The sequence below is a fragment of the Podarcis tiliguerta genome (genome assembly GCF_965153285.1).
Source record: "Podarcis tiliguerta genome assembly, chromosome: 4".
Classification (NCBI taxonomy): domain Eukaryota; kingdom Metazoa; phylum Chordata; class Lepidosauria; order Squamata; family Lacertidae; genus Podarcis; species Podarcis tiliguerta.
In genome coordinates this window covers 77,449,919-77,475,789 of record NC_139537.1, presented here as the reverse complement: position 1 = coordinate 77,475,789, position 25,871 = coordinate 77,449,919, and the positions used below count along the sequence as shown (strand labels likewise).

General features: G+C 41.0%; 1 protein-coding gene and 1 long non-coding RNA gene across 3 annotated transcripts in view; both read right to left on the bottom strand.

The window, feature by feature from the left end:
- Positions 1-25,871, bottom strand: part of NALF1 (NALCN channel auxiliary factor 1) — a 324,175-nt gene that overhangs the window by 221,645 nt on the left and 76,659 nt on the right. The window lies entirely within an intron of this gene.
- Positions 1-25,871, bottom strand: part of LOC310676406 — a 273,715-nt gene that overhangs the window by 198,969 nt on the left and 48,875 nt on the right. Inside the window, exon 2 of the long non-coding RNA XR_014510542.1 lies at positions 17,051-17,149. This is a non-coding gene — a long non-coding RNA (uncharacterized lncRNA). The remainder of the gene's footprint in view (positions 1-17,050; positions 17,150-25,871) is intronic.

Here is a 25,871-nt window from a genome sequence, read left to right as displayed (position 1 = left end):
TTTCGTCACCTATCAAAGAGGAACAGGCCTTCAAAATCCCACAACCACCCTTGACGCAATCAAAAAAACCAATGGGAGGAGCACAACATAAGCTATGAATAAACCCCACCTAATGGACTAGAATGTGGTCTAAACCTCCCTTTAAATCCATCTCAGCCGAAAGGTAACTTACTCTGAAACTAACCTACTTAATTCGTTCCGGAGGTCCGTTCTTAACCTGAAACTGTTCTTAACCTGAGGTACCACTTTAGCTAATGGAGCCTCCCGCTGCCGCTGTGCCGCAATTTCTCTTCTCATCCTGAAGCAAAGTTTTCAATATGAGGTACTATTTCTGGGTTAGCGGAGTCTGTAATCTGAAGCGTCTGTAACCCGAGGTACCACTGTACACAGAATTTGTTAAGGGAAGCGTCTCAGTGCACCCGCCCAAACGGCAGTACCCTAAGGAAGGTCCTGAAATGAGATGTGTTGGGATAGGGAGCAGGTGGGACTGAACTGGCTCTGCTGCTATCATGTGACTGCAATGGACCCAATCCAGAACTCCCTGCTGCACCAGCCTGGGAACTAGCATAACACAAAAGCAAGGTATGTTTTTCTACACACATAGAGAACTTACTATAACAATTGTTTGGCGATATTGCTCCAATATTGCTCTATGTGAAATACATAGATCTACTGTGCTGTAAAAAAATAATAATAATAACTGTGAAGAAACCTATCCCAATTAAGCCATTAAACGTTATGAATGGCTGCCAGTCAGATCTACAATACCCACAGCAGATGCATTTTAACTTTTAGTGTGTGAATCATTCAGGGACTTTGATAATGTCTTATTCTGTTGCATAAGAATACGGTAATGCAATTTATGGAAACTGGCTATTCCAACAATTGAATCCTAAGAGCTGGGCGTTGGGGGCCGGCGCAAGCTGTTTAAATCCCCCAGGAGTGGAACTGAGTAAAGCTTGGTTGTTCCCCCAGATCCACCCGCAAAGAGCCCTCCCCTCCATGCCAGCCTGCCATTGGCCAATTTGGCAGGCTGGCACAGAGCTGGATTTCAAACCAGGAGCAGAAGTCAAATCTCATGGTCTAGCAAGAACAGCCCCCGGCATCCCAGCTCTGCATCGCCGTGGGGGTAAGTGGAGTTGGAAGGGATTAAGGCATACAGCCTAACTCCCTCCTCCCCACCTCACCCCCCAAAAAAAACCCTCACATTACTTTCAAGGAAAGGGGAAGGACATAAACAATATGTAACCATTTCCCTGCATTTCAAGATACATTTGACAAACTAGGGTTATAGTTTAATTGCTCTACCTTCAGTGGAAGAAGAAAGCTGGATGTTTATTCTTTCACTAATGGAGATATATACAAGAAGCCCAGAGGAAATTGCATCAAATGGAACTGGCAAATGTTATATCCATAGCCGCTTTGAGGTGGGCTACAACAAGGCACAAAGCCCTGACAAGTAATTGTAAATAAAAGACAGATACCGGGTGAGGGGCGTTTGTGTGTGGCTTTTGCTCTCAGGCATGCAGAATGACTTCCCCTGTCATTCCAATCCCTTTTAAGTACAAAATCAAGTATTAAGCACAGATCTGTAGAAAAGAAGCAGCAAGCAAGCAAAGGAACATTTTTGTTATAGAACACTTACACTCATTGGTTGCATTCACATGTACAGTGGTACCTCAGGTTAATTTGTTCTGGAGGTCTGTTCTTAACCTGAAACTGTTCTTAACCTGAAGCACCACTTTAGCTAATGGGGCCTCCCGCTGCCGCTGCACCGCCGCCGCATGATTTCTGTTCTTACCCTGAAGCAAAGTTCTTAACCCGAGGCACTATTTCTGGGTTAGCGGAGTCTGTAACCTGAAACGTATGTAACCTGAAGTGTATGTAACCCAAGGTACCACTGTAATGCTAAGCCAAACCAGAATGTGATGACCCCCCAAAGAGGATCTCACAGTCGTTCTGCTCTTCCTAGTTTTTTTAAAATTAGGAGGTATGGGAGCTAAGCCAAGTTTTAGTATAGTGTGTCATCTGAACCCAGGATCCTTGTTAAGATCCCCCCTCCCTAATGTTTGATGTTTTATGGTTTTTATATTTTGCTGGAAGCGAAGCCACCCAGAATGGCTGGGGCAACCCAGTCAGATATAAATAAAAAACCTATTATTATTATTATTATTATTATTATTATTATTATTATTATTATTATCATTACTAACCATGATCTGTAGCCAAGGTTTGTAGCCAAGAGAAGATAGCTTAACCAGGTTTGGATAACATGCTAAGAAAAGGTTTGGCTTAGCTTCCATGCCCCTAAAAGATCCAATGTTCTTGTTCAATCTTTCTCATTTATGAAATAAGAAACAAACTCCAAGGTGTGTTGCAGAATGCTATGCAGTGTCAGCATGTGCTGTTCTTTGGGGTCTCCAAGGCAGTTAGGAGTCAATATCATCACTATCTCTGTCTTGACACAACAAAGGCTATGAATGTATGAATGAATTTATTTATTTCAGTCACTGACCAGATTGAGCAAAGACTATGATGTATACAAGGCAACGGACAGGTGATTCTGTCCCACCTATGCCCATGGTGGAAATAATTTTGTTTTCAAAAACTCTTGAGAATGGGAGCAAGAAGAGCAGAACTGATCATGGGCCTTAAATTCCTCAGTAAATGGGGAAGATCCAAATTAGCTTTCTTGTGACATTTACATGTGACAGCAACCACATAAAGGCCACCTGAAATCTCACCAGCAATGCACAGCAATTCACCACACAGATAAGAGTGGGTGTTCATGGTGTGGGGGGGGGGTGTAATTTTTTGAAAATCACTTGATTCCTCTGGTAGTCTAACAGCTCCCATGTAGAATAATCTAAACTGCCTCTGTGCAAATTGGTCCTTCATATGCAATGAATTAAGTTATTAAGATATTTTTAAAATAATGAAGCTGGGGGAACGTTATATCCCCACTTAGAGTAAGTAATATGATCTTGTACAGATTGACAAATACAGTGGTACCTTGGGTTACAGATGCTTCAGGTTACAGACGCTTCAGGTTACAGACTCTGCTAACCCAGAAATAGTACCCCGGGTTAAGAACATTGCTTCAGGATGAGAACAAAAATCGTGCGGCGGCGGCGCGGCAGGCCCCATTAGCTAAAGTGGTGCTTCAGGTTAAGAACAGTCCTCCAGAACGAATTAAGTTCTTAACCCGAGGTACCACTGTAATGGGGACTGCATCCCTTATGTGAGGAGGAGAGGAATTCCAGAATGCTCTAGTTCCTCCTCAGCGGTTTGATAAAGTACAGCTATTACCCTTATCTTCACTCTAAAGTGGATTTGGGGTGCTGCTTATGCAAGATCTACAAAGCCAGAAAGGGGCACTTTGTGTGTTATTGTTCTTCCAGGAACTTATAGGCTAACTGACTGAACACCAACCAAAAATACTTTTCGCTATCCTGAGAAGACCCCTGTTATTACATGTCTTATGGAACACATATTTCGGATTTTACAAGCCCCATTTTGCCACAAAATTACCAACATTCACTCAGCTTTATTTAGTCAGCCCACTTATTACGTTCAGCTCTGAAAAACAACTTTTGGGTGCGTGTTCGTGTGTGTGTTTGCAGAACCAGAGAAGGAAGACTAACCAATACGTAAATCCATAATAACAGAAAAGACTTCATATACTCTGGAAAATTTTGAACCTTAGAATTACTGGTGCTACACAATATGTTTATTACCAAAACGTTGCTAAATGTATGTATGTGGGGGGTTTTTTACTGTGGAGAATATCAACTGATGTTTAATTCAAAGGTTAAACAATTTTGTTTACAGCTATGCAAGGACAGACTAGCATAAAAATGAGTCACATTAAGTAACAAGGATATTATTTTGAGGCTGGGAGATGCAGTGGGTGGAAAGTTATAGGAGCTTTGATGTTAGGCTTTGTCCAAAAATTAGTGCAGCTGGAAGCTCCATCAGAGGAGAAACTATAATTTGTATAGAAGAAACAAAAATAAATAGAAATAATAGAAATACAACTAAAGATCTCCCTATTTGGATGGCTTAAGTGGAAATGGCTATTGTTCCAAAGTATTTCTGACTCGGAATCAAGATTCTGAATAAAAATAGAGCCAAGTGTTTAGTTGTCATTATAAGACAACTGAAAATACGTAATTATGAAGGCACAGGTTCAAGTGAGTTCAAGATGAAGCTGTATGATACTTTGAATATTGAACTTAAGGCTAGGGAGACCTGGCTCAATCTCTTTGTTGACTCATGAAGCTAACTGAGTGAGCTTGAAATAGTTACTGCTAAGGGTAACTATTACAGGGTTTTTGTGATGGTTAAAAAAAAAAGGTTTCCATAATGGTTTGCCTACACTTTGGAATTCCTTGCCTTCGCTGTACTCTTCCAAGATTTTTGTTAAGGCAAAGCTATGTGGACATGTAGAAGTTATATGTGTTTTACTGTTTTGTTTTTAATATTTTTAAATACCTGTTTTTAATTGCTTTATCAATATTTTTAATGTTTTCTTTTTATAGTTTTTTTTGGGGGGACACTTAAGATTCTCTTACAATCAAGTGGCATATAAATTTTATTAAATAAATAGGTGGTGGGTTCAGAAGAGAACCATGGCAGAAAAATTAGACTGAGAGACAGTGACTTGTCCAAGGCCACCCAGCAGTGAACTTCATGACTGAGTGAAGATTTGAAACCAGGCCAAAGTACAAAACACAATCTACTATACCACACTTGCTCTCCCATTCATTTCAAGCACTGCCGACGAAGGACAAATAGGATGCATGCAAGGTAGAAATAAAATTCACAAGTCAGACCAAATACCAAACTGAATGGATGCCATTATAGGGATGGGGTGCTTACTAATCTAAGGTTGCATTGGAAAATAGTTTCCTTCTTATTTCTATGTATTTTTACATTTACCTTTCAACTTTCCTCCAAGAAACCCAAGGCAAGTGTACACAGTTCTCCCACCGCCATTTTGTCCTCACAACAACCTTGTGAGAAAGGTTAGGCTCAGAAATGGTGACTGGCCCAAGGTCACTCACTGAGTTTCATGGCTGAATGGGGATTGGAGCCCTGGTTTCCCAGGTCCTAGTCCAGCACGGCAAGTACTGCACCACATTGCCTCTCAGTATCAAATCCAAATATCAAGGCTATAAGGAAAGCACTTTTAAGCCAGTGGCAGCATTCATTTTTGTAAAAATCATTTAAGTATGCCTTTCAGAATTCACTAAGTACAAAAAGACTTTATATCATAGAACATTGATAATAATAAACTGTAATCCCACAGCACCCTCCACATATTGTAACAACTTGAGGTAGTGAAATATTACAATTAGTTGTCTAAGCCTTGTTCATTACAAGTTGCAATGCAGGTAGCAATGGGTGGAGCCTAGAGAACAGCTAGAAAAGGAAGCAGAGTGAATTTAAAAAAAACCGGGGCTGGGGAGAGTTGCGGTGCCAAAAGAAACATTTGTGAGAAAAGGGAGGTGAGGGGAAAGTGATCAGCGTGCACAGAGCTTAAGTCAGAAAGAATACCTAGCTCTGTTTTAAGCAAAAGAAACAAGGTAGAAAGAGAGGTCAAGCTTTAAAAGTCCACCGAGGCTTAAATTCCTGCCTCCAATAGTGGCTTCATATGAACACTTTTGTGAAGAAGCATCCTGAAAAGCATCAAAATGCTGTTTTATTGGCCTAACCCTCTGACTCTGGAAGCTACTCATTCAAAGCTCAACCTAGCTATGAACTCACTGGTGGAGCTAGATCAGCATGGCTATCAGCTCAAGATGGAGCTAGGTCATGGTTGGGAGATCTTTTTCAGCCCATGGATTGTATTCCCTTGTGGAGAAGTTCATGGGGGTCGCAAGCCGGTGGTGAGCAGGGCCAGAAGACAATAATGGGAGGAGCAATGGATGTGACTCTTACCTTTGTACAATATAAACCAGAGGTTTATTCACACACCTCTCTCTAAGAGGCACCATCATTTTGTATAACTGCATGGCCTTTGAATGGTGGAAAACACCCCATGGAGAATTCAACAAGAGATGAATACAGAGTTTTAGACTGGTACCCAAGTGTGAAATATTCAGAGAAATTCCATAAGAAAAGACCTAAACTGGCTATATAAAGGGAGAACAATAGCCTTCTCCATATCAAGACTTGAAGAAATGTTGCAAATGACTTACTTTGGAAGTACATTATACTTTCACCCTTATTATCCACAAGGAAACTAGTGATTTGGCTTTAATTTTCTCCTGTGAATTCACATCTTGGGGGAAAATTAAAACTCTAACCACTCACAGGCAATTGTATCGGATCCAGTCTTTTTTCGCTAATAGACCAATTAAACTAACAGCAATTTTATGTTCCTAGTGATAGTTTTGTTCCTTTTTTTAATTTTATAAGTCACCTATGTGAGAGTCGAAGTAGCAGGAAAAAACTAAAGGAGGGTTGAAACTAAGTAACAGTGGTGTTATTGTGGCTTGAGTGTGTGTTTTTCATGCACACACTCAAGCCACAATAACACCACTATTACTTAGTTTCAACCCTACTTTGCTAATCTTTAAATGCAAAGCATTTGGCACCTTGTAATAATAATAAATCAGAAAATATCCAGATCCTCTGCTAATTGCCTGTAAACCAGGACTCCACACAAAGCCCGTTCCCAAGCCATATCAGGTTGAAGCTGTCTTAGTTAACATAACAACAAAACAAATTTTGGCAAGTTTTCCATTCCTTCCCCCATTTGGGAGAAGGAAGCAGTTTTTCTATTCTACTTCCCCCATTATTTGTTTATCAAAATATTTATATTTCACCCAGGGTGATTTAAACAGTTACAATTGCCATTTCATAAAAACTACAGTATTGTTATGAGTTTGTGGAGTGGGGTGGGGTAGGCTATATGTCTAAGTTCCTTCTAATTCCTGGATCCAGCAAGGCTTAAAATCTAATGAAGGATTTAATTGTTCAAGGAGCCAAGCCAGGTTCTTGATAATGGCCCGAGCATTAACACCCAAGAAGGTCTTGTGTTTTTCCATAGCCACAGCCTTGTTTCCAAGCAGAAATCAAGCATTGCTCTCCCTTTCTGGTTTCTGCCTACAGCTTGCTTCAAGCTCAGCCTCTTCACACACTGGCTGCTGTCCTTATCATTATTAGCCAGGTGAGGGAGGGCCCCCCACCCATTTGCATGCTTGCATACAGCAGATAGGCTCAAGTTGTACATTTGTGTAAATAAACTACATATCATAAGAAAGCACAGTTCTCAACTGTCCTTCACTCCCAGAAAAACAAGCCCAGGGTAAGCACCTGGGACACACACACACACACCCCCCGGTGCTCCAATATTGGGATGGCATGCAACAATATGAAGCCATCAATATGAACCAAACAAGCAAGGAGTCAGCTGTTAAAACCAAGCATAAAAACATTATCTGCCACATGCAGCAAAAGCCTACACCGTCTTTGGTAAGCAATGAAAGTTGGTGGAGGAAGGGGGACAACTGTGCTTCACGGGCAAGATGACGCGGGCATAAGGTGCAGCTACTGAGAAGGCCCTCACTCATGTCCTATTCAAACAAGGCTCTAGACCCTTTCTGATCTTATGCAGCAGGCAGGATGATTTGAAAAGAAGAAGTCTCTGCGGTATCCTGGAACTAAAGCCATTTAGGGCTTTGTAAGAAAGAGTCCGGAAAGAAGCATTAGTTCCTCTTACAATCTAAACTGCTTTAGGCTACTTGAACTTCCAGACAGATAAACAAGCTGATCTGCTAGTTATTTATTTCATAAAATATATACACCTCTTGATTGCAAAAGGGGGGAAAACCCTCAAAGTGGTTTATAAAAGATAAGACAGTAAAACCAAGAAAGGTTTACAAAGCTAAAATACTAAATAATATTTTACAGTGGTACCTCAGGTTAAGTACTTAATTCATTCCGGAGGTCCGTTCTTAACCTGAAACTGTTCTTAACCTGAAGCACCACTTTAGCTAATGGGGTCTCCTGCTGCTGCCGCGCCACCGGAGCACGATTTCTGTTCTCATCCTGAAGCAAAGTTCTTAACCTGAAGCACTATTTCTGGGTTAGCGGAGTCTGTAACCTGAAGCGTATGTAACATGAAGCATATGTAACCCGAGGTACCACTGTATTAACTAATCCGTAAATTTAATATCTCTGAAGTCAGTATCAGAAGTGCCCTTGCCAGTCACATCTTACCATTCTGTCATAACACATTCAAAATCTTATGTTCAACTATTAGGGTTATGAACTTAAACCAGTATCTGGTATAAGTTTGCCTTAAGCTGGCTGCCTGTTTTAGAAAACTGTGCAAGAATTGGTCTAGTGGGAGTGAAGAAAAGTCAGAAAGTAACTTAGTGATCTACAGTGTTTACTCCGCCTATATCCTGATTTGCTTGCACAAACCTGTGTGGTGATATGCATGGCCTTTACGGAGCATTCATTCTAATTTGTTTACAGGCTGGTTATATGACAATGAGCCTTGTTCCCATGCTGATTTGCTTGCTGAGTGGTTACACATCTTCCCAATGATTATTTGTTCACTCTACTTTTTTCAATGCATCTCCCAATCACTTTCTAAACCATAAAAAGTCTGAGTTTTAAAAGTGGATTTATTCCACTAGGGAGACAGAGCACTTTAATTCAGTTTAATGCCTAGGCGCATTGCTCATTTCTTTGCAAGAACTGAGATTCCTGAAAGGTTCTCAGCACCCTTGATTAATATTTGATAGGATCACTGGAGGCCAAAGAAATTACTCTGAGGGCTGGATCCATTTCTCAAGTCACTAGCTGGCCACTAGAATGAGATGCTCATGCAGTAAGTGCATCCCTTCTGGTAGTGATAAAAGAAAACCTTGCACACAGACACACTGGCTAAGGCTGGTCTTCCAATCCAATTGTGTGCACATGATTTAGCAGCCAAGGCTGCATGCAGAAATCCCCGTTGGAAAAACCATCCATTGCTCCAGTTATCTATTCAATGGTGGCTGCGACTAAGTCCAGTCCTCTGCTTCCAAGTGCTGCCCCTCCTTTTACCTCTCATATTCCTTCCTTCCTTCCTTCCTTCCTTCCTTCCTTCCTTTCCTTCCTCCCTCCCTCCCTCCCTCCCTCCCTTCCTTCCTTTCATTCCATAGTTGGTGCTTGTTGTATGTAACAATTTGTAGTTGGATTCAACATGACCTCAATTACATTAATTTTGTAAGATTCTCCTATTACACACAGAAAGTTAATCCAGACCTGTCAACAGATTTATATTTTTGCAATGTTCTTTTAAATAAACTCTGTATAGATCCCACTCTCTATTGAATTTTTCATCGTTAACATCTTGGAACCTTGCTGATAATCTGGCTAGTTCTGCATATTCTCACAATTTGTTTTGCCAGTCTAATTTGGATGGGATAGCTTCTCCTTTCCAACCTTTTGCAATTAAAATTCTGGCTGCTACTGTAGCATACATGAAAATTCTCCTGAATTTCTTTGAGATTTCATTACTCATTATTCCTAGCAGGAAGGCTTCAGGCTTCTTGGGGAAAGAGCATTTAAACATATATTTTTTAAGTTCGTTATAGATCATCTCCCAAAATTCTCTGATCTTTTTACAGTTCCACCACATGTGGATCAATGTGCCTTCCACCTCCCTGCATTTCCAACAGGTGTTTGGGCTAGATCTGAACATTTTGGCCAGTTTGACAGGTGCTAAATACCACCTGTAGAGCATTTTCATGCAGTTCTCTTTTAAATCATAGCATGCCATGAATTTTATATCTTCCCTCCTAAGCCTCTCGCACGATTACATTTGGATGTTGTAGCCAAAGTCCCTGGCCCACTGCACCATTACGGATTTGACTTCTTCCTCCTTGACCTCCCAGTCAAGGAGTAGCCTATACATTTTAGAAAGTGGTTTATATTTAATTTGAATCAAATATTTTTCAAGTCTCAAAGGTTCTTTTTCAAGTTCTGGAAGATTCAATCCTTACAGAACCTTTTACCTCTCATCAATGGTTCTTCTGAAAAGATCCACTCATGAGCATCCCTAGCAGCCAGACAGAGAGGAGGCATTGCATATGTAGTACTTGCTTGTTTGTTCATTCAGAACCATGGCCCCAAGCTGAACAGGGCATGTGTCAAGGTTATTTCACATTTGTAAATATTAACTACTAATGGAGCTGCTTTTATTCCAGCTGCAGCAATCAGTGGTTTTTAAAGATTTCTTATGCTTCCCATTTGTTAAAACACCAGCTTTTGCCACTTGTAATGTAATAGAAAGTACAGATAACTTAGGAAGATGAAAAATTGGAGAAGTATTGATATGCAGTTGAAAATAGAATTAAGAGGACCCATGGATGGGATGGGGGGAAGTCAGGAGATTCAGAGCAATCTCAATATATGGAATTTGTATGATATTTTGATGTAACGTTATTCTTTTTCTCTTTTGTTCCCCTTTCTTTTCTTTTCTTTCTTTTTGAAAATCAAAAATCAAAATATACCAGCTTTTGAAATATACTTGCACTTTGAAACAACCGGGGGTGGGGTGGGGACACATTAAAAGGAAAAAGTAGTTGTACTCCTGTAGTCATATATCCTGCATGGAAATACATCCCATTTTGATTTCAATCAAAATTACTCCCAAGCAAGCATGCACAGGATTGCAAAATCGTTGGCAGAGATTGTGCTTCTGCACAGTGCTTTGTGACCTTTCGTCAGGTCACAATTTGTCAGGGATGACAGTGCAAGAACTACTTCATGGGGGGGGGGGATAATAAGTAATATTCAAGATGGTGATAAGAGAGATGGATGGCTTTTTTGTTTCGTTATATCCTATTGTGTGTCAGTTCTTCTGACCTTAAAAAGACAATAAACACATCACGGAAGGCAAAATGTCACAGAGTAACAAAACTAAACACTGCTTCTTGTGGCATCTGCTATTTTTCTAAAGCAAGGATGGGAAACCTGAGGCCCGGGTGCCAACGGCAGCCATGCAACCCTCTCTATTGGGCCTTTGGGACCCTCCCCAGGCTACACCCCCCCCCCCTTTTCAGGCCACACAACCTCACCAGCCATGCTTTGTGCTCTCACTGAGTGGTTTTGCATGCCTGGAATGTGTCCTCCGTATCTTGCTCCCTGGATGGGGGATAAAGAGATGTTTTTGAGAGTGTGCAGAACATTGCATACTGTACACTTAAAATTCACATTTGCTGCTCTCCTCGCTTTTGCCTCTGTCCTTCCTCACCCCTGGCATGGGTCGTCCAGAAGATTGCGCAGAATGTGGTCCTCGGGTAGAAGAAATGATTTTCCACCCTTGTTCTAAAGTAGGTATCCCTCCAGATGTTTTGGGACTACAATTCCCATCATCCCTGACCAGTAGTCCTGTTAGCTAGGGATGGTGGGAGTTGTTTAGGGAAGTTTTTAATGTGTGACATTTTAATGTATTTTTAATCTTTCTTGGAAGCTGCCCAACGTGGCTGGGGAAACCCAGCCAGATGGGCAGGGTACAAATAATAAATTATGATTATGATTATTACTGTAGACCCAAAACATCTGGAGGACCGAGTTTAGGTGCGCCTGTTCTAAAACTTTAGGCTCCTGCATGATAAATATGTGAACTCATTTCCACTTCTCTGGCAGTATCATCTGTAACATATGGAAAGGAGAGGTGTTTAACCTTCCCCACACTATTTTCCACCTGCGAACTCTCCCCTTCCAGCTTCTTTTAGTGCCTTCCTCCCTGCCCCAAGGTTCTAGGTTTCTGTCGCAAATACAGCCCAGGAACCCTGACTTGGAGTGCGCTGAGATGGGGGAAAGGGCCAGCAGGGAAAGGCTTAGCATCCCCTCCTCCACTTCTGCTTCCTTGCTGCAATTGTGTCTTCTTAAAGGTGGCTGCATAGCATGCAGCTCAAGCTGACACACTGCACCTTTAAAGCACATTCAAAGCTCATTCTCCCCCTCAAAGAATTATGGGCACTGTAGCTTGTTAAGGGCTGCTGGGAAATTGCAGCTCTGTGAGGGGTAAACTACAGTGCCCAGAATTCTTTGAGGGAAAGAAAGTGCTTTAAAGGTATCATATGTAGACAGCCTAAATGCCCAGGATTCATGAACCAAAGATGCATTATAAGGGGCAATAACATGGTGGTGGTGGTGTTGTTTAGTCATTTAGTCGTGTCCAACTCTTCATGACCCCATGGACCAGAGCACGCCAGGCACTCCTGTCTTCCACTGCCTCCCGCAGTTTGGTCAAACTCATGCTGGTAGCTTCGAGAACACTATCCAACCATCTCGTCCTCTGTCATCCCCTTCTCCTTGTGCCCTCCATCTTTCCAAACATCAGGTTCTTTTCCAGGGAGTCTTCTCTTCTCATGAGGTGGCCAAAGTATTGGAGTCTCAGCTTCAGGATCTGTCCTTCCAGTGAGCACTCAGGGCTGATTTCCTTCAGAATGGATAGGTTTGATCTTCTTGCAGTCCATGAGACTCTCAAGAGTCTCCTCCAGCACCATAATTCAAAAGCATCAATTCTTCGGCGATCAACCTTCTTTATGGTCCAGCTCTCACTTCCATACATCACTCCTGGGAAAACCATAGCTTTAACTATACAAACCTTTTGTTGGCAAGGTGATGTCTCTGCTTTTTAAGATGCTGTCTAGGTGGTAGCAAATAACATGAGTCAAATTCTTTGGTGTTTTCTGTTAGTCACGTTTTTACAAAATAGGATGAAAGAATTGCAACTTTTTAAAAATAGGAACAAATGTTCTTTCCATTTCCATTCTTCACACAGAATGGTCACCCATGTGATTCATAATTCAAAAGCAAGTTGGCATTGCAGATTGTGGAGGCAGAGGAGGTAGGGAAGGAGAAGAATTCGGAAACATAAGGTTTAGCCAAACCTGCATTTGGCAGTGAGGTGCAACCCATCCTTTGCGAGGAAGGGTGACATAAGGTCCAACAAATAAAATATATTGAAGAGGTCAGTGACGTTTCTCAGGTCAGTGAACCTGCTCGGTTTCTAGGGAGAGGAAATGTATAGGGAACTTTGATCTTGGAAGCTTTCCAGTACTGGCTTGATTCATACACAGAGATAAGCAAAACTGAGGTTTATCATGAGTGTGTGAACATGAGGGCTCCAGAGAGGCGATCATGGCCACATTGCTCCTTTTTTGGTTCTTCTGCTGCTGCACTGCTGTGACCTAAGCAATGGATTGCCTTAGTGTATCATCTGTATCAGGGTTCATGGTTTGTTTGGAGGAGACCATGGCTTCGCTCACAGCAGTGTAGCAGCAAGACCAAGAGGGGTGGTCTTGTCGTCTGGGCAGCCCAGGACCTCCATGCACACTGCCCAGGCTTGTGCCCCAGGGAGGTCACTTTGATGCTGCTAACAAAGCAGTCTGAGTTCATCCCCAGAGGTGCACTCCATTGGCTCTCGAAACTGAGGGATACCAACAGCAATACACACAAACACACATCTGCATTCGGCTTCATAGGTCATTGCGCTGTGCAGGCCTGGTATAAAGATAAAGGGTAAAGGGACCCCTGACCATTAAGTCCAGTCGCAGACAACTCTGGGGTTGCAGTGCTCATCTCGCTTTATTGGCCAAGGGAGCAGGCATACAGCTTCCAGGTCATGTGGCCAGCATGACTAAGCTGCTTCTGGAGAACCAGAACAGCCGTTTACCTTCCCTCCAGAGCAGTACCTATTTATCTACTTGCACTTCATGCTTTCGAACTGCTAGGTTGGCAGGAGCAGGGACTGAGCGATGGAAGCTCACCCCGTCATGGGGATTCGAACCACCGACCTTCTGATCAGCAAGCCCTAGGCTCTGTGGTTTAACCCACAGCACCACCCGTGTCCCTGGTATAGGCAATGACAATTTCACATTCTTTGAAGAAGATTCCCAGCACTTGCACAGTTCATATCCAATGTATCACTAAGTAATCATTCAAGGATTTCCTATACCTACCTACCTACTTACACACACAAATATATATATCCTTCCCAAATCTACTCTGGAGGTAAACTCCAGAGCAAATTTGGGAGACGGTATGGGGGGGGGGGGGAGGTAAATCCCATTGCACAAGTGGAAATACTTTGTGCTGACAGGATGATTCCTTACCACTGTGGTGGAGACAAGCCTCTATACTCCTTTCTTGTATGCATAACAATTGATTCTGTAGAACCAGTTTACCCATCCCCCTTTTCCCAAATGGCTAGCAACCCAACTTTCATGTCTTTCCCCAACTAACAATGATAACAGCAGTCTGGATTTTGACCTACAGCAGCTGGAACAAAGGCAGCACCCAGCAGCTTTTTCCTGGATGCCCCTGACAAGGATAAATGCCACACTCTTTTCATAGATGGCCCAGTTTTGAACACCATTTGGATACAGAGGGTGACTGTGTCATTGGAAAGCGAACAGTACGTTAAGAGTAGTTCCTATCTACATCAGCTCCTAAGATGACAATGAAACTAGACCTGTAACCTGTGGACTGGAGAACTTCTCGTTTCTTTGCATCAAAAACATTGTAAAGTACCTTCAGGTTTACAGTCTTGACAGCCATATCATCACATTAATATTTTGAATGTTCAAGTGCTGAGAGGGAGAGACCAGAATCTTAATAGTGTCTACAGGTTACACTGTGAAGGAATGACTAAACAGCAATACGCCTATTTGTTCCATAAACAGCTGGCAACCTGACAAAACACAAGAGGATATGAAGAAAAAGATTGGTACGTAAGCCAGAGGAAGTGGTCGCATGTTTATGTTGCGGGAGAGAGGTGCTAGCCTACAGGTGCATGTAAACACAGTCCAAGCAGCTGCTTCTATGGCTGCATTCAGTGGGAAAAAATTAAAGCATTCTGAAAACACTTTAATAATCATGGCTTACCTCAAAGAATCCTGGAAGGTGTAGTTTGTTATGGGGTCTGAATGTTGTAAGGAGACTCCTATTCCCCTCAAAAAAGGTTCAATTCCCAGAGTAGTTTATCGATTAGACCCCTTTTCCAGGGGCCTCTGGAAACTCTGTAAAGGGTCTATAGCTCTGTAAGGGGGAAAGGGTTCTCATACAAAAAACCTGTTAGTACCCTTCACAAGCTATAGTTCCTAGAATAGTGGGAATGTGTTAAATCTATAGCATGGATGTGGCTTGTGTTTCCATTTAATTCCAGCTTTATTATTTTAGAGAATAAACCACAGAGCCTAGGGCTTGCCAATGAGAAGGTCGGCAGTTCAAATCGCGACAGGGTGAGCTCCCATTGCTCGGTCCCTGCTCCTGCCAACCTAGCAGTTCAAAAACACGTCAAAGTGCAAGTAGATAAATAGGTACTGCTCCGGTGGGAAGGTAAACGGTGTTTCCGTGTGCTGCTCTGGTTCGCCAGAAGCGGCTTAGTCATGCTGGCCACATGACCCGGAAGCTATATGCCGGCTCCCTCGGCCAATAAAGCAAGATGAGCACCACAACCCAGAGTAATCCGCGACTGGACCTAATGCTCAGGGGTCCCTTTACCTTTCTTATACTTTCAGAAATCAGGTCCCAATTAGTTCCCAACATATTACAAAAGACTCCCAAACTTGAAGAAAGCACATAAATAATGAGGACATAGCAGCATTTTCAAAATTAACCACCAGAATTCTCAGGTGCCTTCCACTTGGCTACTGTCCAGGGCCTTGCCCATTTAGCTTCCGAAATGAAACTGCATTTTCCCGGCTCCTCCCAGAAGCTAAAGGTAACTTGTAAACACCTTTAGAAACATAATGTTCAGTCTAACAGTCTTCCTGAAAAGGCCATATTTGTGGTAGTGTTTATCCAAACAAGCTGCTCAGAGCCACGGTTCTACCAATGACAATATCACTTCTTTTACAAAGTAATTTTCCCAGGAATATCCTTTCCAACTCTCAAAACTGGAGGACCCAAGTGGAGTCACTCTCACTAGGAAATAAGAGGTTGCACCAGAAATCTCAAATGGGAGCCTCTAAAGCAATTCCTAAAGTAATCTTTCCTTTTCAGTTGCAGAGTTATGCCTTTTGTCAAGAGAAGACTGGGAGAGAAAGAAAAACCAAGGAGCAGTGTGACTTGTGGACTAGGCTACCAGCTAGGCATCATTGGTATTCTTCACCTTCCCTGATTTTCAAAGATGCATGCAGCAATATTTTAGTATTATGAGTGTTTTATCTAAGAGAATTAAGTTTGTGTTAGGGTATAATTCAAACACTGAGTATCTGAGCAACAAAGACCTACAATTATTCTGATAATAAGCTTTATTAAACAGGAAAAGTTTGTGCTTACTCTATTTGCATCACATATGTTATAAAGTAAACTTTAATACTTCCTATCTCAAACTTTGAGATAACATTGTCCTATTTAATGACTTAAATGCATTCTAGAAATACATTCTAGTCAATAGTCACTTGTCATTATCTACACCTCAGAAATGGAAAATCAACCCCCACCCATTCCCAATATGGCAATACTGATTTAGATTATTTAATGGGTCTTTAGGTGGGGGAAAAGAGAATAAGAAAATACTGTTAAAGGTCTTTAGAATTTAAATTTTCTTTCCCCATTACATTCCCTATGCTATTATGTCAAAACTCTAATTTGCTGAATAACAGTGGTGCAGTGCATCTGCCTGAATAAATTATACACTTGAAAATCTGCAGGAGCTACAACAAACATAACAACCTATACATTCCATTAAACAGCATATAGCTTATTCCCCTAAATTCATTAAAAAATCTACAGCATCAAGCTTACATTTAATGACATTCTCCAGAATGTCATTATTCAGAATAATTATATTTTATTCACAAATCCAAACCTTCCACAGATAAACCTGTGAACAACAATTAATACACTGTCCACTTTTGTGGGAGCTTGATGGTCACAGGAAAACTAAGCAGTGTCTGATCCAAATCAAGTTCAAGCCAAGAGTAAGCAAGAACAGGACCTTGGACAACTCCAAGGTTTTTTGGTTGCTGAAGCAGCTACAGAAGACCAGGCCGGCAAGACCTCACTTTATGTAGTACACTGGTACCTCTGGTTAAGTACTTAATTCGTTCCAGAGGTCCGTTCTTAACCTGAAACTGTTCTTAACCTGAAGCACCACTTTAGCTAATGGGGCCTTCTGCTGCTGCTGCGCCGCCGCCACGCGATTTCTGTTCTCATCCTGAAGCAAAGTTCTTAACCCGAGGTATTATTTCTGGGTTAGGGGAGTCTGTAACCTGAAGCGTATGTAACCTGAAGCATATTTAACCCGAGGTACCACTGTAGTTAGTCTTTGACTTCCGCAAGGCTCAGGAGACAAGAGGAACTACAAAGGACTTATCTTCTAAGTCAGAAGATGGTGACAGGGCTGCATTTTCTAGTTGGGATACTGACAGTTCTGCCCTTGAAGAAACTTCCTGAACTTCAGAGCCCTTCACTGTACTCAGTTGGGTCCCTGAGTCATGAGTTCTGACACACTCCAGAAATCTTAATGGGTGCTGATACATTGTATTTCTGCAATTAGATGGAAGTGGTCCTTCCTTGAGTCCAAGATCCTGCTCTAATAATTATTCCCAGCTACAATCCTGTCCAATGTTAATTTGCTGGTCCTAGGAAACTGAGGAGCTATGCAAGGGATAATTAAAAGGCTGGCCATCAAAAATCACCCAGCCATGATCAATAGGAAGAACTTAGAGCAGGTAAAATACTAAAAATGAAAACTTAAAAACACAGGAGTCCTGGAAAGCCTTCATAGTGTTTTGCCTGACCTCTCTGCTGCAACTGGCTCTTACAATTCCAACTGTGTTAGCAACAACAACAAAAATCAACATAAATCAAAACTGAAAGGACAAAGAATGACAACTGAGACATGCTGGACAGCAACCATTTGGCAACAGCATTGACTGGATTCTCTATAAAAAAATGAATTTATAAGAGTTGACAGTACTGGAGAAGAGACTAGTGTAGAAGCACCCAAAGAACCAATTCCAAGACAGCATTTTACAGCATTTCACTTTTTACACTGGATACTGTTTATAGTCAACTTATATTAAGATGAGGACTTATTGAGTATTGAACCCTAATAGAAGTGTGTGCACTTATCACCACATACAACTCAACAATTCTGTGGTTTTATATAATAATAATAATAATAATAATAATAATAATAATAATAATAATAATAATTTATTATTTGTACACCGCCCATCTGGCTGGGTTTCCCCAGCCACTCTGGGCGGCTTCCATAGAAACCAAAAATACACTAAAATATCACAGATTAAAAGCTTCCCTGAACAGGGCTGCCTTAAGATGTCTTCTGAATGTCAGGTAGTTATTTATAATAATAATAATTTATTTATATTTAATTTATTTATATGTTTGATATAGTTGAAATTCCTGCATTGCAGGAGTTGCACTAGATCATGGTTTCCCAAATTTGGGTCTTCAGCTGTTTTTGAACTACAACTCCCATTATCCCAAGCTAGCAGGACCTGTGGTCAGGGACAATAGGAACTGTAATCCAAAACAGATGGAGACCCAAGTTCGGGGAACCCTGCACTAGATGATCCTTGGGGTCCTTTCCAACACTACAGTTCTACAATTCTATGATACTATACATAGAAGTCTAAATCTAGCAGTGTTATCCCTTATTATGTCACACTTAATGGAGCATAATTGCACTGGCTTGTAGCTGTGGTTTTCATATAAATTTTCAAAGCCATTAATTCAAGGAAAGAGTTGGAATGTGAAGTGACCCTTTGAATGTTAATTCTGCAGTTCTTTTTTTCTGTCTTTGGGGTTCCACACTATTCAGAGAAATCCTTGGGTTAAAAGGAATATCATTAGTATGACTCATGTAGCACCATCAGTTTGCATTGTGCTTTACATTTCACAAGGACTTTACCGTGGCATTTTGTGAAAGTGTGCTGTTTAGCATAACCCTGGTATCCCTGACTACATAAGGAGTTCCATTGAGATGAATAAGGAACTATGAATGCATGTGGGGAAATGATCCTTAAGTTAATTTGTTCTGAACACGAATTTATGAATTGACTGCTTTTGTATCCCACTCTTTATACAATGAGTTCAGGGTTAAATACATGTTTTCCTATTCTATCCTCAATAACAAATAACTGAAGTAGCTTGGGCTGAGAGATAGAGACTAGCCAAGATTTGAACCCAGCTCTCCATGGTCAAAATCCAACTCAGGCTCTCAGTCTTTTCACCAGTGATTACCTGTGTTCGTTCCCTTCTTTCCACACCATTACAACAAAAAATATGTCTTGACTTCATTTCAGCTTCCTTGCTGACACAAGACAAATACTTGCAACACCTCAACTGGGCAACAACAAAAAAGCTGATTTACAAGCAATTGGCCATGCTAACAGGAACAGATGGGAGACGAAGTCCGATAACAACTGAAGAGCCACAGGATTCCCATTCCTTGCACTATAAAAAGTAATTGGTCCTCTCTATGTGCTAAAACAGCATAAGAAGCAAGACAGTTTTACTGCCAGTGACTGTTCCTGTAAGTGGCTCACTCTATTCTTAGCTCGCATACGCTTGAGCAATGTATTGAAATGTGATGGAACTACTGCTGCTATGTGCATTTCGTAGCCTTCTCAGTGGTAGCACCTAGGGTATGGAACTCCATACTTAGAGAAGCTCATTTTGCACCCTTTCTGATGGCTCTCCGCCTCCTGTTTCTATTTAAATGGTTTGCACACTTGCTGTCTATGTGTGTGCAAATAAAACCAAGGAGAGCACTTCATGCATTTGATAAAACAGGCTGTAGCCCAGGGAAGCTTATGCTATCGCAACACTATGCATGTTTACTCAGTGGTAAGTTTAAAGAGGTGGGCAAAACAATCTAACATGGGCTAAGGAGCATAAGGGTGGAGAGATTGGTCCAGGCTGGTGTAGCTAAGAAATTTGAGGACCAGTTCCATGGAAAGCTCAGCGGAGCTTAGGGTTCAGCACATCTCCCCAAATGCCCCATTTGGGGGGCTTGCTGCCTACCACCAGTGGGAGAATATCTAGTGGGAGCTTGGGACTCTGACTGCTGCAGAGCCCCCCTTCCCCCTCCCATAACGGTAACACATCTCTCTGCCAATGAAAGGGACATAACATAGCCTGCCCCCAATCCATCAACATCGCTGGGGGGAGGGAGGGAAGGAGGGATTGCAGCCTTAATCATGGGGAAATATGCATAGATTTGCACCCAGGTGCCACAGGATTCTTAGTTATTGTTGCTGGTGTTTGTTTTTAAAGAAACCCATGCTCTCTGTGATTTCAGCACAGGCTCTTTTCTAATTTGTGAAGTCTGAACTATATTCTTCTATAGCCCTGATGAAAAATAAAAGAACCCTTAAATGTGTAAAGGTTCTTCATTGTTTGAATAATTTAAAATGTATAGCTATTTTGTATTTGGCTTCAGTTTTTCAGCCCTCGGGGAATTTGTGCCTGGAATGCTAATTAGTCTACTACATTAAGAATATACTTTATCCTGAGTATTTCTCTAATACAGCATCTAAGAATGCAAGAATTGCCTTGTGGGTGAGAGCCAGATCCATCTATTTCAAAATTATGATTCTAGTAATGGCCAGTCAGAGATCTCTAGAAAGTTCAAACACAGAAAATGAGAATACGGCTATCCCTTGTTGCTTATTCCTATTGCTGCCTCTGTATCTGTATATGAAAATTACAGGACCTATCTTCCTTGAATATGTTTAATCCTTTTTAAAGAGATTTAATATTGGGTCAGTTCAGACAACATAATAATGCTGTAGAGTTATGAAACGGTGGAATGGACTGTGACAATCCTAGCTAAAGTCTGGAGGAATCAGATTTTGAACGCTCCCCACTCTGTTTAAGGGGAGGGAAGCATAAAACCTACACAGAAGGAAGAGGGATCAAGTAGATCCTTATTCCTACTGTTCATTTTTCCTTCTTTTTTTAAACTTACAGGGAGTGTTTAATGTAGGAGAAAGTTATATCCCACCTGAGTTACAGTTATTCAATCATCCAAAATTCAACCACTTCATACACACTTCATTCTGCTGCTTGTGTGAGTTAGGTCCTAGCTAATGGCCATCAATGCAACTCGTGGTTATTAAAACCTTGAACAGGGATGGAAATACTCATTTGTTTGGGCCATGTAATATCATGCAAGGGAAGTAGAATGAAATCCTTGACTTGCAGATACTAACCTTCCTCCATGGCTACTCATAAAAGTGGTAGGGAATCTTCAGTCCATTGATCTCATTACTTCTTCATTTAGCCAGCAAGGACAGATCCTTTAAAATAATACTTTTCATTTTAATTCTGGCAATTGCGTGCTGTTATGTTTGCTGATAAGACTTAGATACAGAATCAACTGAGTGCTGTAGCAGATTTACACAATCTCTAGCAAAATTGGCCCCTCAAATCCAATCCGGAAGGTCAGGAGAACCCCAAGAACAGTGAAGGGGGACAGAGAGGAAGCATCATTCTGTCTTTCAAGCAGATCAGACGAATGTGAAACTGAATTCACCCCTAAGGCATACTTACAACAGGCTCGCTGAAATCAATGGGACATAAGTTAGCCATTGACAGGAAATATATTAGGCAGGAATAAAGGGTCAATAGGGCCTGAAAATATGAAACTAAGCCAAATTGGTTCATTCAGCATTAAAATGGAATTATATCTGGGGTTAACTCAATCCATTAGTTTTCATTTGTTCTCCAAATTATTTTTTAATCAATCCAATTGTACATTTTAAGTCAAATTTTTATTCAAAGCAAAAAATAAATAAATAATGTTCCACTAGATGCATGGGATTCCTATTCAGACTATTAATGTAGCTGCATGCTAATTGAGATGAAAAGGGGGGGGAGAGAGATGCTCTCACAAACACAGTAGCAATACGGGCTTAAGAATCTGCCTGGCCTCCTGACATGATAATGTTAGCAAGGTTGGATCTACTCAGGAACACAGGGAGAATACCCTTATCTTGGGCCCATTTAGCTCAGTGGATCTCTAGGCTTTCAGATAGGGCTTCCGTACCTGGGGATGTCTTAGTTTGAACATAGAATCTTAGTGAACATTTTCTATAATGAACATATGAAGCTGCCTTCTATTTTGTTGGATAATTTGTCCATATAGGTCTGACTGGCAGTGGCCTGCTAGAGTTTCAGGCAGAGGTCACTTGCTATTAATGATCCTTTAATTGGAGTTGTAGGGAATGAACCCATGACCTTCTGCTTGCAAGGCATGAATTCTGCCACTGAGCTATGGCTCTTACTTCTCAATTCACAATTTGCTAATACCTCTGGCATTTCACCTTTTTCCTCCAGTCTTCAGATGGTGCACATTTAATTAGGCAACTGGAATTTAAACCTACTGTCTTCTAGGGAGGAGATCTCCAATAGATTTATGGCTGTTTTGGGGGAAATGTGACTCTTCTTGCTAACTTCTAGGAGACCCCTCGCTGAATTGGTACATCTTTTGCTGATGAAAAAGTCAGCTACATTCTCACTCTATCAGCACAAAAGAAACAGATCAAATTATATGATCAGTCCTTCCAGGAGGAAGCATCAGGTATAACAATGGGCTCCTCACCAGTTGTACAAGGTTTCGTGAGACGCTAAAGAAGTGGTATTACTTTTCACTAAAATGATTAAACACACCAAAAAAAGGGCACATTGCTGTTCTCAGTAGCATTCTCATTCTTGTCTTAACTTTCAGACATCTACTAAGTCAGAGAATCCATTCTCCTTTACATGTAACTCCTTTTACAATTAGTCTTACAATTCTAAAGAAATCCTTCCTCCCACTATTAACGATTAAGCTTTTTCTGTAACAAGACTTCTTACAAATAAGATTAACACAGTTGTGGGGGACACTGTGATTTGTCACTGAAGAATCTTGAATCAAATTCTGAGGTGAATCATAAGAAAACATTACACTGTGCATAGCAACTAAAGATAGGCCTCAAAATAACTGTATCTTGGTGAGGAATAACCCTGGTAACAAGTGCAGCAATTCACCACTAAGTGTGGTTTGCTGGCTCGTACAGTTTCTGACTGACCTCAGGCTTTGGTCAGTCTAAATCTCCCAAATGACCAAATCCCAGAAATAAACTGGGCCTTTGCTAAGGCTCCAAGAAGATGAAGGCTGGATCTGCACATACAGAATTTGGTAGTGCTGGGTTCAGAATCAACATCAGATGATGGGATTTTATTTTTAAATATTGCCCACCTTTGAAATAAAAACTACCTTGGATATAGCACATCAAGATCCAGTTTATAATGGTAGCCACTTTAAACAACAACAGAACTCTGTTATATTAGTTTTATATTTGCACAGAGTATTTTTAAAAAACAGGAAGTGAACAGCCAAAAGTAGAATTCCTTCATCTATAGTTTGAAGTGGGAGCCTCAATGTGTACATATAACCTTCCTTTCCATGGAGACCTGGCAAAAACCCAGACCAGATCAGGCAACAATTTTTCCACAATTTATATAATTGACTTTTATTTTGTTCTGTGTATACTGCAATGTTCTTTTGTTGCTATGGCCAATGGCTGACACAAACAAAATTTCATTCATCCATCCACAATTGTTTCTCTTGGCTTTGTTTGTTTTTAGAAATTAGCAACCACAGAAGCTTGATCAAAAATAGAACCATTTCCCCACCAAAAATCTCTCAAAGCTGGTATTTAATTGATGGTGCAATTTCCCTAAAAAAAATTAAAATAAACCAGTGGCCTGGAAATAAACATATTGTTGAATCTGCATGCAGTTTATATGTGGGTGGCTAATTATATGCATGGGTACAAGTCTACATGGTAAACCATATAGCTGATGAGCTGTCAACAAAGACTTCCTTTAGGGAGGATGTGTGTTTGTGATGGAATGAAAAAATGGCACAAATAGCACAGGGAAACACTTTTGCACACAAATAACTTACCGCATGGAGAGTTACCCACATGGTTCCATTTTAAGCTGCCACTCATACATGCAGCTACATAAATGAAATTATTCCAAATTTGAGAGCCCTTCACAAATGCTGAAAGATTCAGGTTAGTTTCTGGGGTAGTTGATTTTATCTGTTGTTTTTGTGACTGCTTAAATGGACTTGTTATTCTAGTCAGATATTTTATATTTGCTTTATAATCATTTCCTTCTCACCCTTAGGGCAAGAGAGGACATAAATTAAAATAAATACTCATATTGCCACTATTGGGTATATAGGCTTGGTGCACCTTCCATGTGTCAGCTTGATGCCAATACTCACAGCAGATACACACAAGATTCCTTATTCCATCTTGGCAGGCTAGTCTTTTCATGTCCTCTTAAAAGCTGGATTGCACATAAACAACTATTCTGCAGTACAAAACAGACCAAACCTTCATTATGTTAGTAAAAGGTTTTTTAAAACAAGAACAAGCCTAAATAATAAACAAACACCACAACTCTTCAGTTCAGGGCAGAAAAGTCATGTTTCAAGCACTATTTTAAAAGGCAGCATTAAAAGGGAAGCTACTGAGGAGTTAATCTGAGTGTGTATAAAGCCTCTGTGGGGAACCAGTTGCATAATGTGACAAATGGAAGAATTAGCTGCTCTGAGTTCTGCAGTGAACAGCAGCAGCAGAAGCAGCAGCAGCAAAAAAAAAAAAAAACCCAAAAAAACCCTGCACATTCTGTAATCTGAAAGCACAGATAGGGAAGACATAAACAGCCGCTTTAGATGCAAAACTGCTGTTGAAGACTTGTCAGGTGGTTCTCTAGCAAGAGGTTATATTTGGATAGCAGTCTGCAGCAGCAAGAAAAGGGGGGGGGGTGAGTTGCTTGGTTATTGTTCCACCTGCTACAGACTGCGGATGTTTGCAACAACAACAACAAAAGCCTTACGTGGTGGTGCAATGGCTCTGTGCACTGAAGGAGTTGTCAGAGATTAACCTAACATCATACCGGAGTTTTAACCCATGAGGCACCGCCGAAACAAACAGATTTAAAGGGATCAGGAAGGGATCGTACACAGTCCACTGGAGGGAAGAGAGGGAGGAGGGGAGGGAGAGAGCAGGTGGGCAAAGAGTTGTAGAAATTAAGCAGGCAGTCTTTTTTAAAAAACAGAAATCAAAGTACATAAGTACAAAGGAGAAAAAAGCCCGTTAGACACCAAGACAACACAGGGAGCTGTCAAAAAGCTCTTAATGCCTTTGAGCTGCTTTTTCAAGGCAATCATCAGAAAAGCAGCCTTGACCTTCTTTCCATTATGGATCTAAGACGGAGCAATCCAATGCAGTTTACCTGTGAGTGGTAATATTGTCTCTAAACCCTAATGCAGATTAATGGCTGGTTTTGTCAGTGCAAAAAAAAAAAAAAAGTGTGATCAAAGGTCATGAAATTTAGGAAAGCATGGGCATAACTGAGTCTAGGGGTCTGTCAGTTTATGAGTCTGATGACTTGGTGCCACAAGCACAGTTGAGGTGGGTAGGTATATTGAAAGATGGCAGGGAGTTCAGTGGCTAACCTGAATTTGAATTAAATATGAGGTTGGTTTTTTAAAAAACAACAACAACTTTATTACCGAATGTTAATATTTTGAGAAACACAAGCAATAAAATAAGTTGTGTGTGAGATGCGTTTAATATGCAAGTGAGATCATGGGAACACAATGTGAGACAAAGTATTACTATTGTGTCAGTCTTCTGAAACCCCAGATTGATTCAGGAAGTTATACAGAAGGTCAGAAGAAATCATTTCATACTTTATCCTCCAGCAACCCAAATATATGACCATCAGGACTAATTAGCCTACATTATCTACAGCTGGTCAAGTCAGTAGAGTATTAGCAGCCAACTACAGTGGTACCTCGGGTTAAGTAC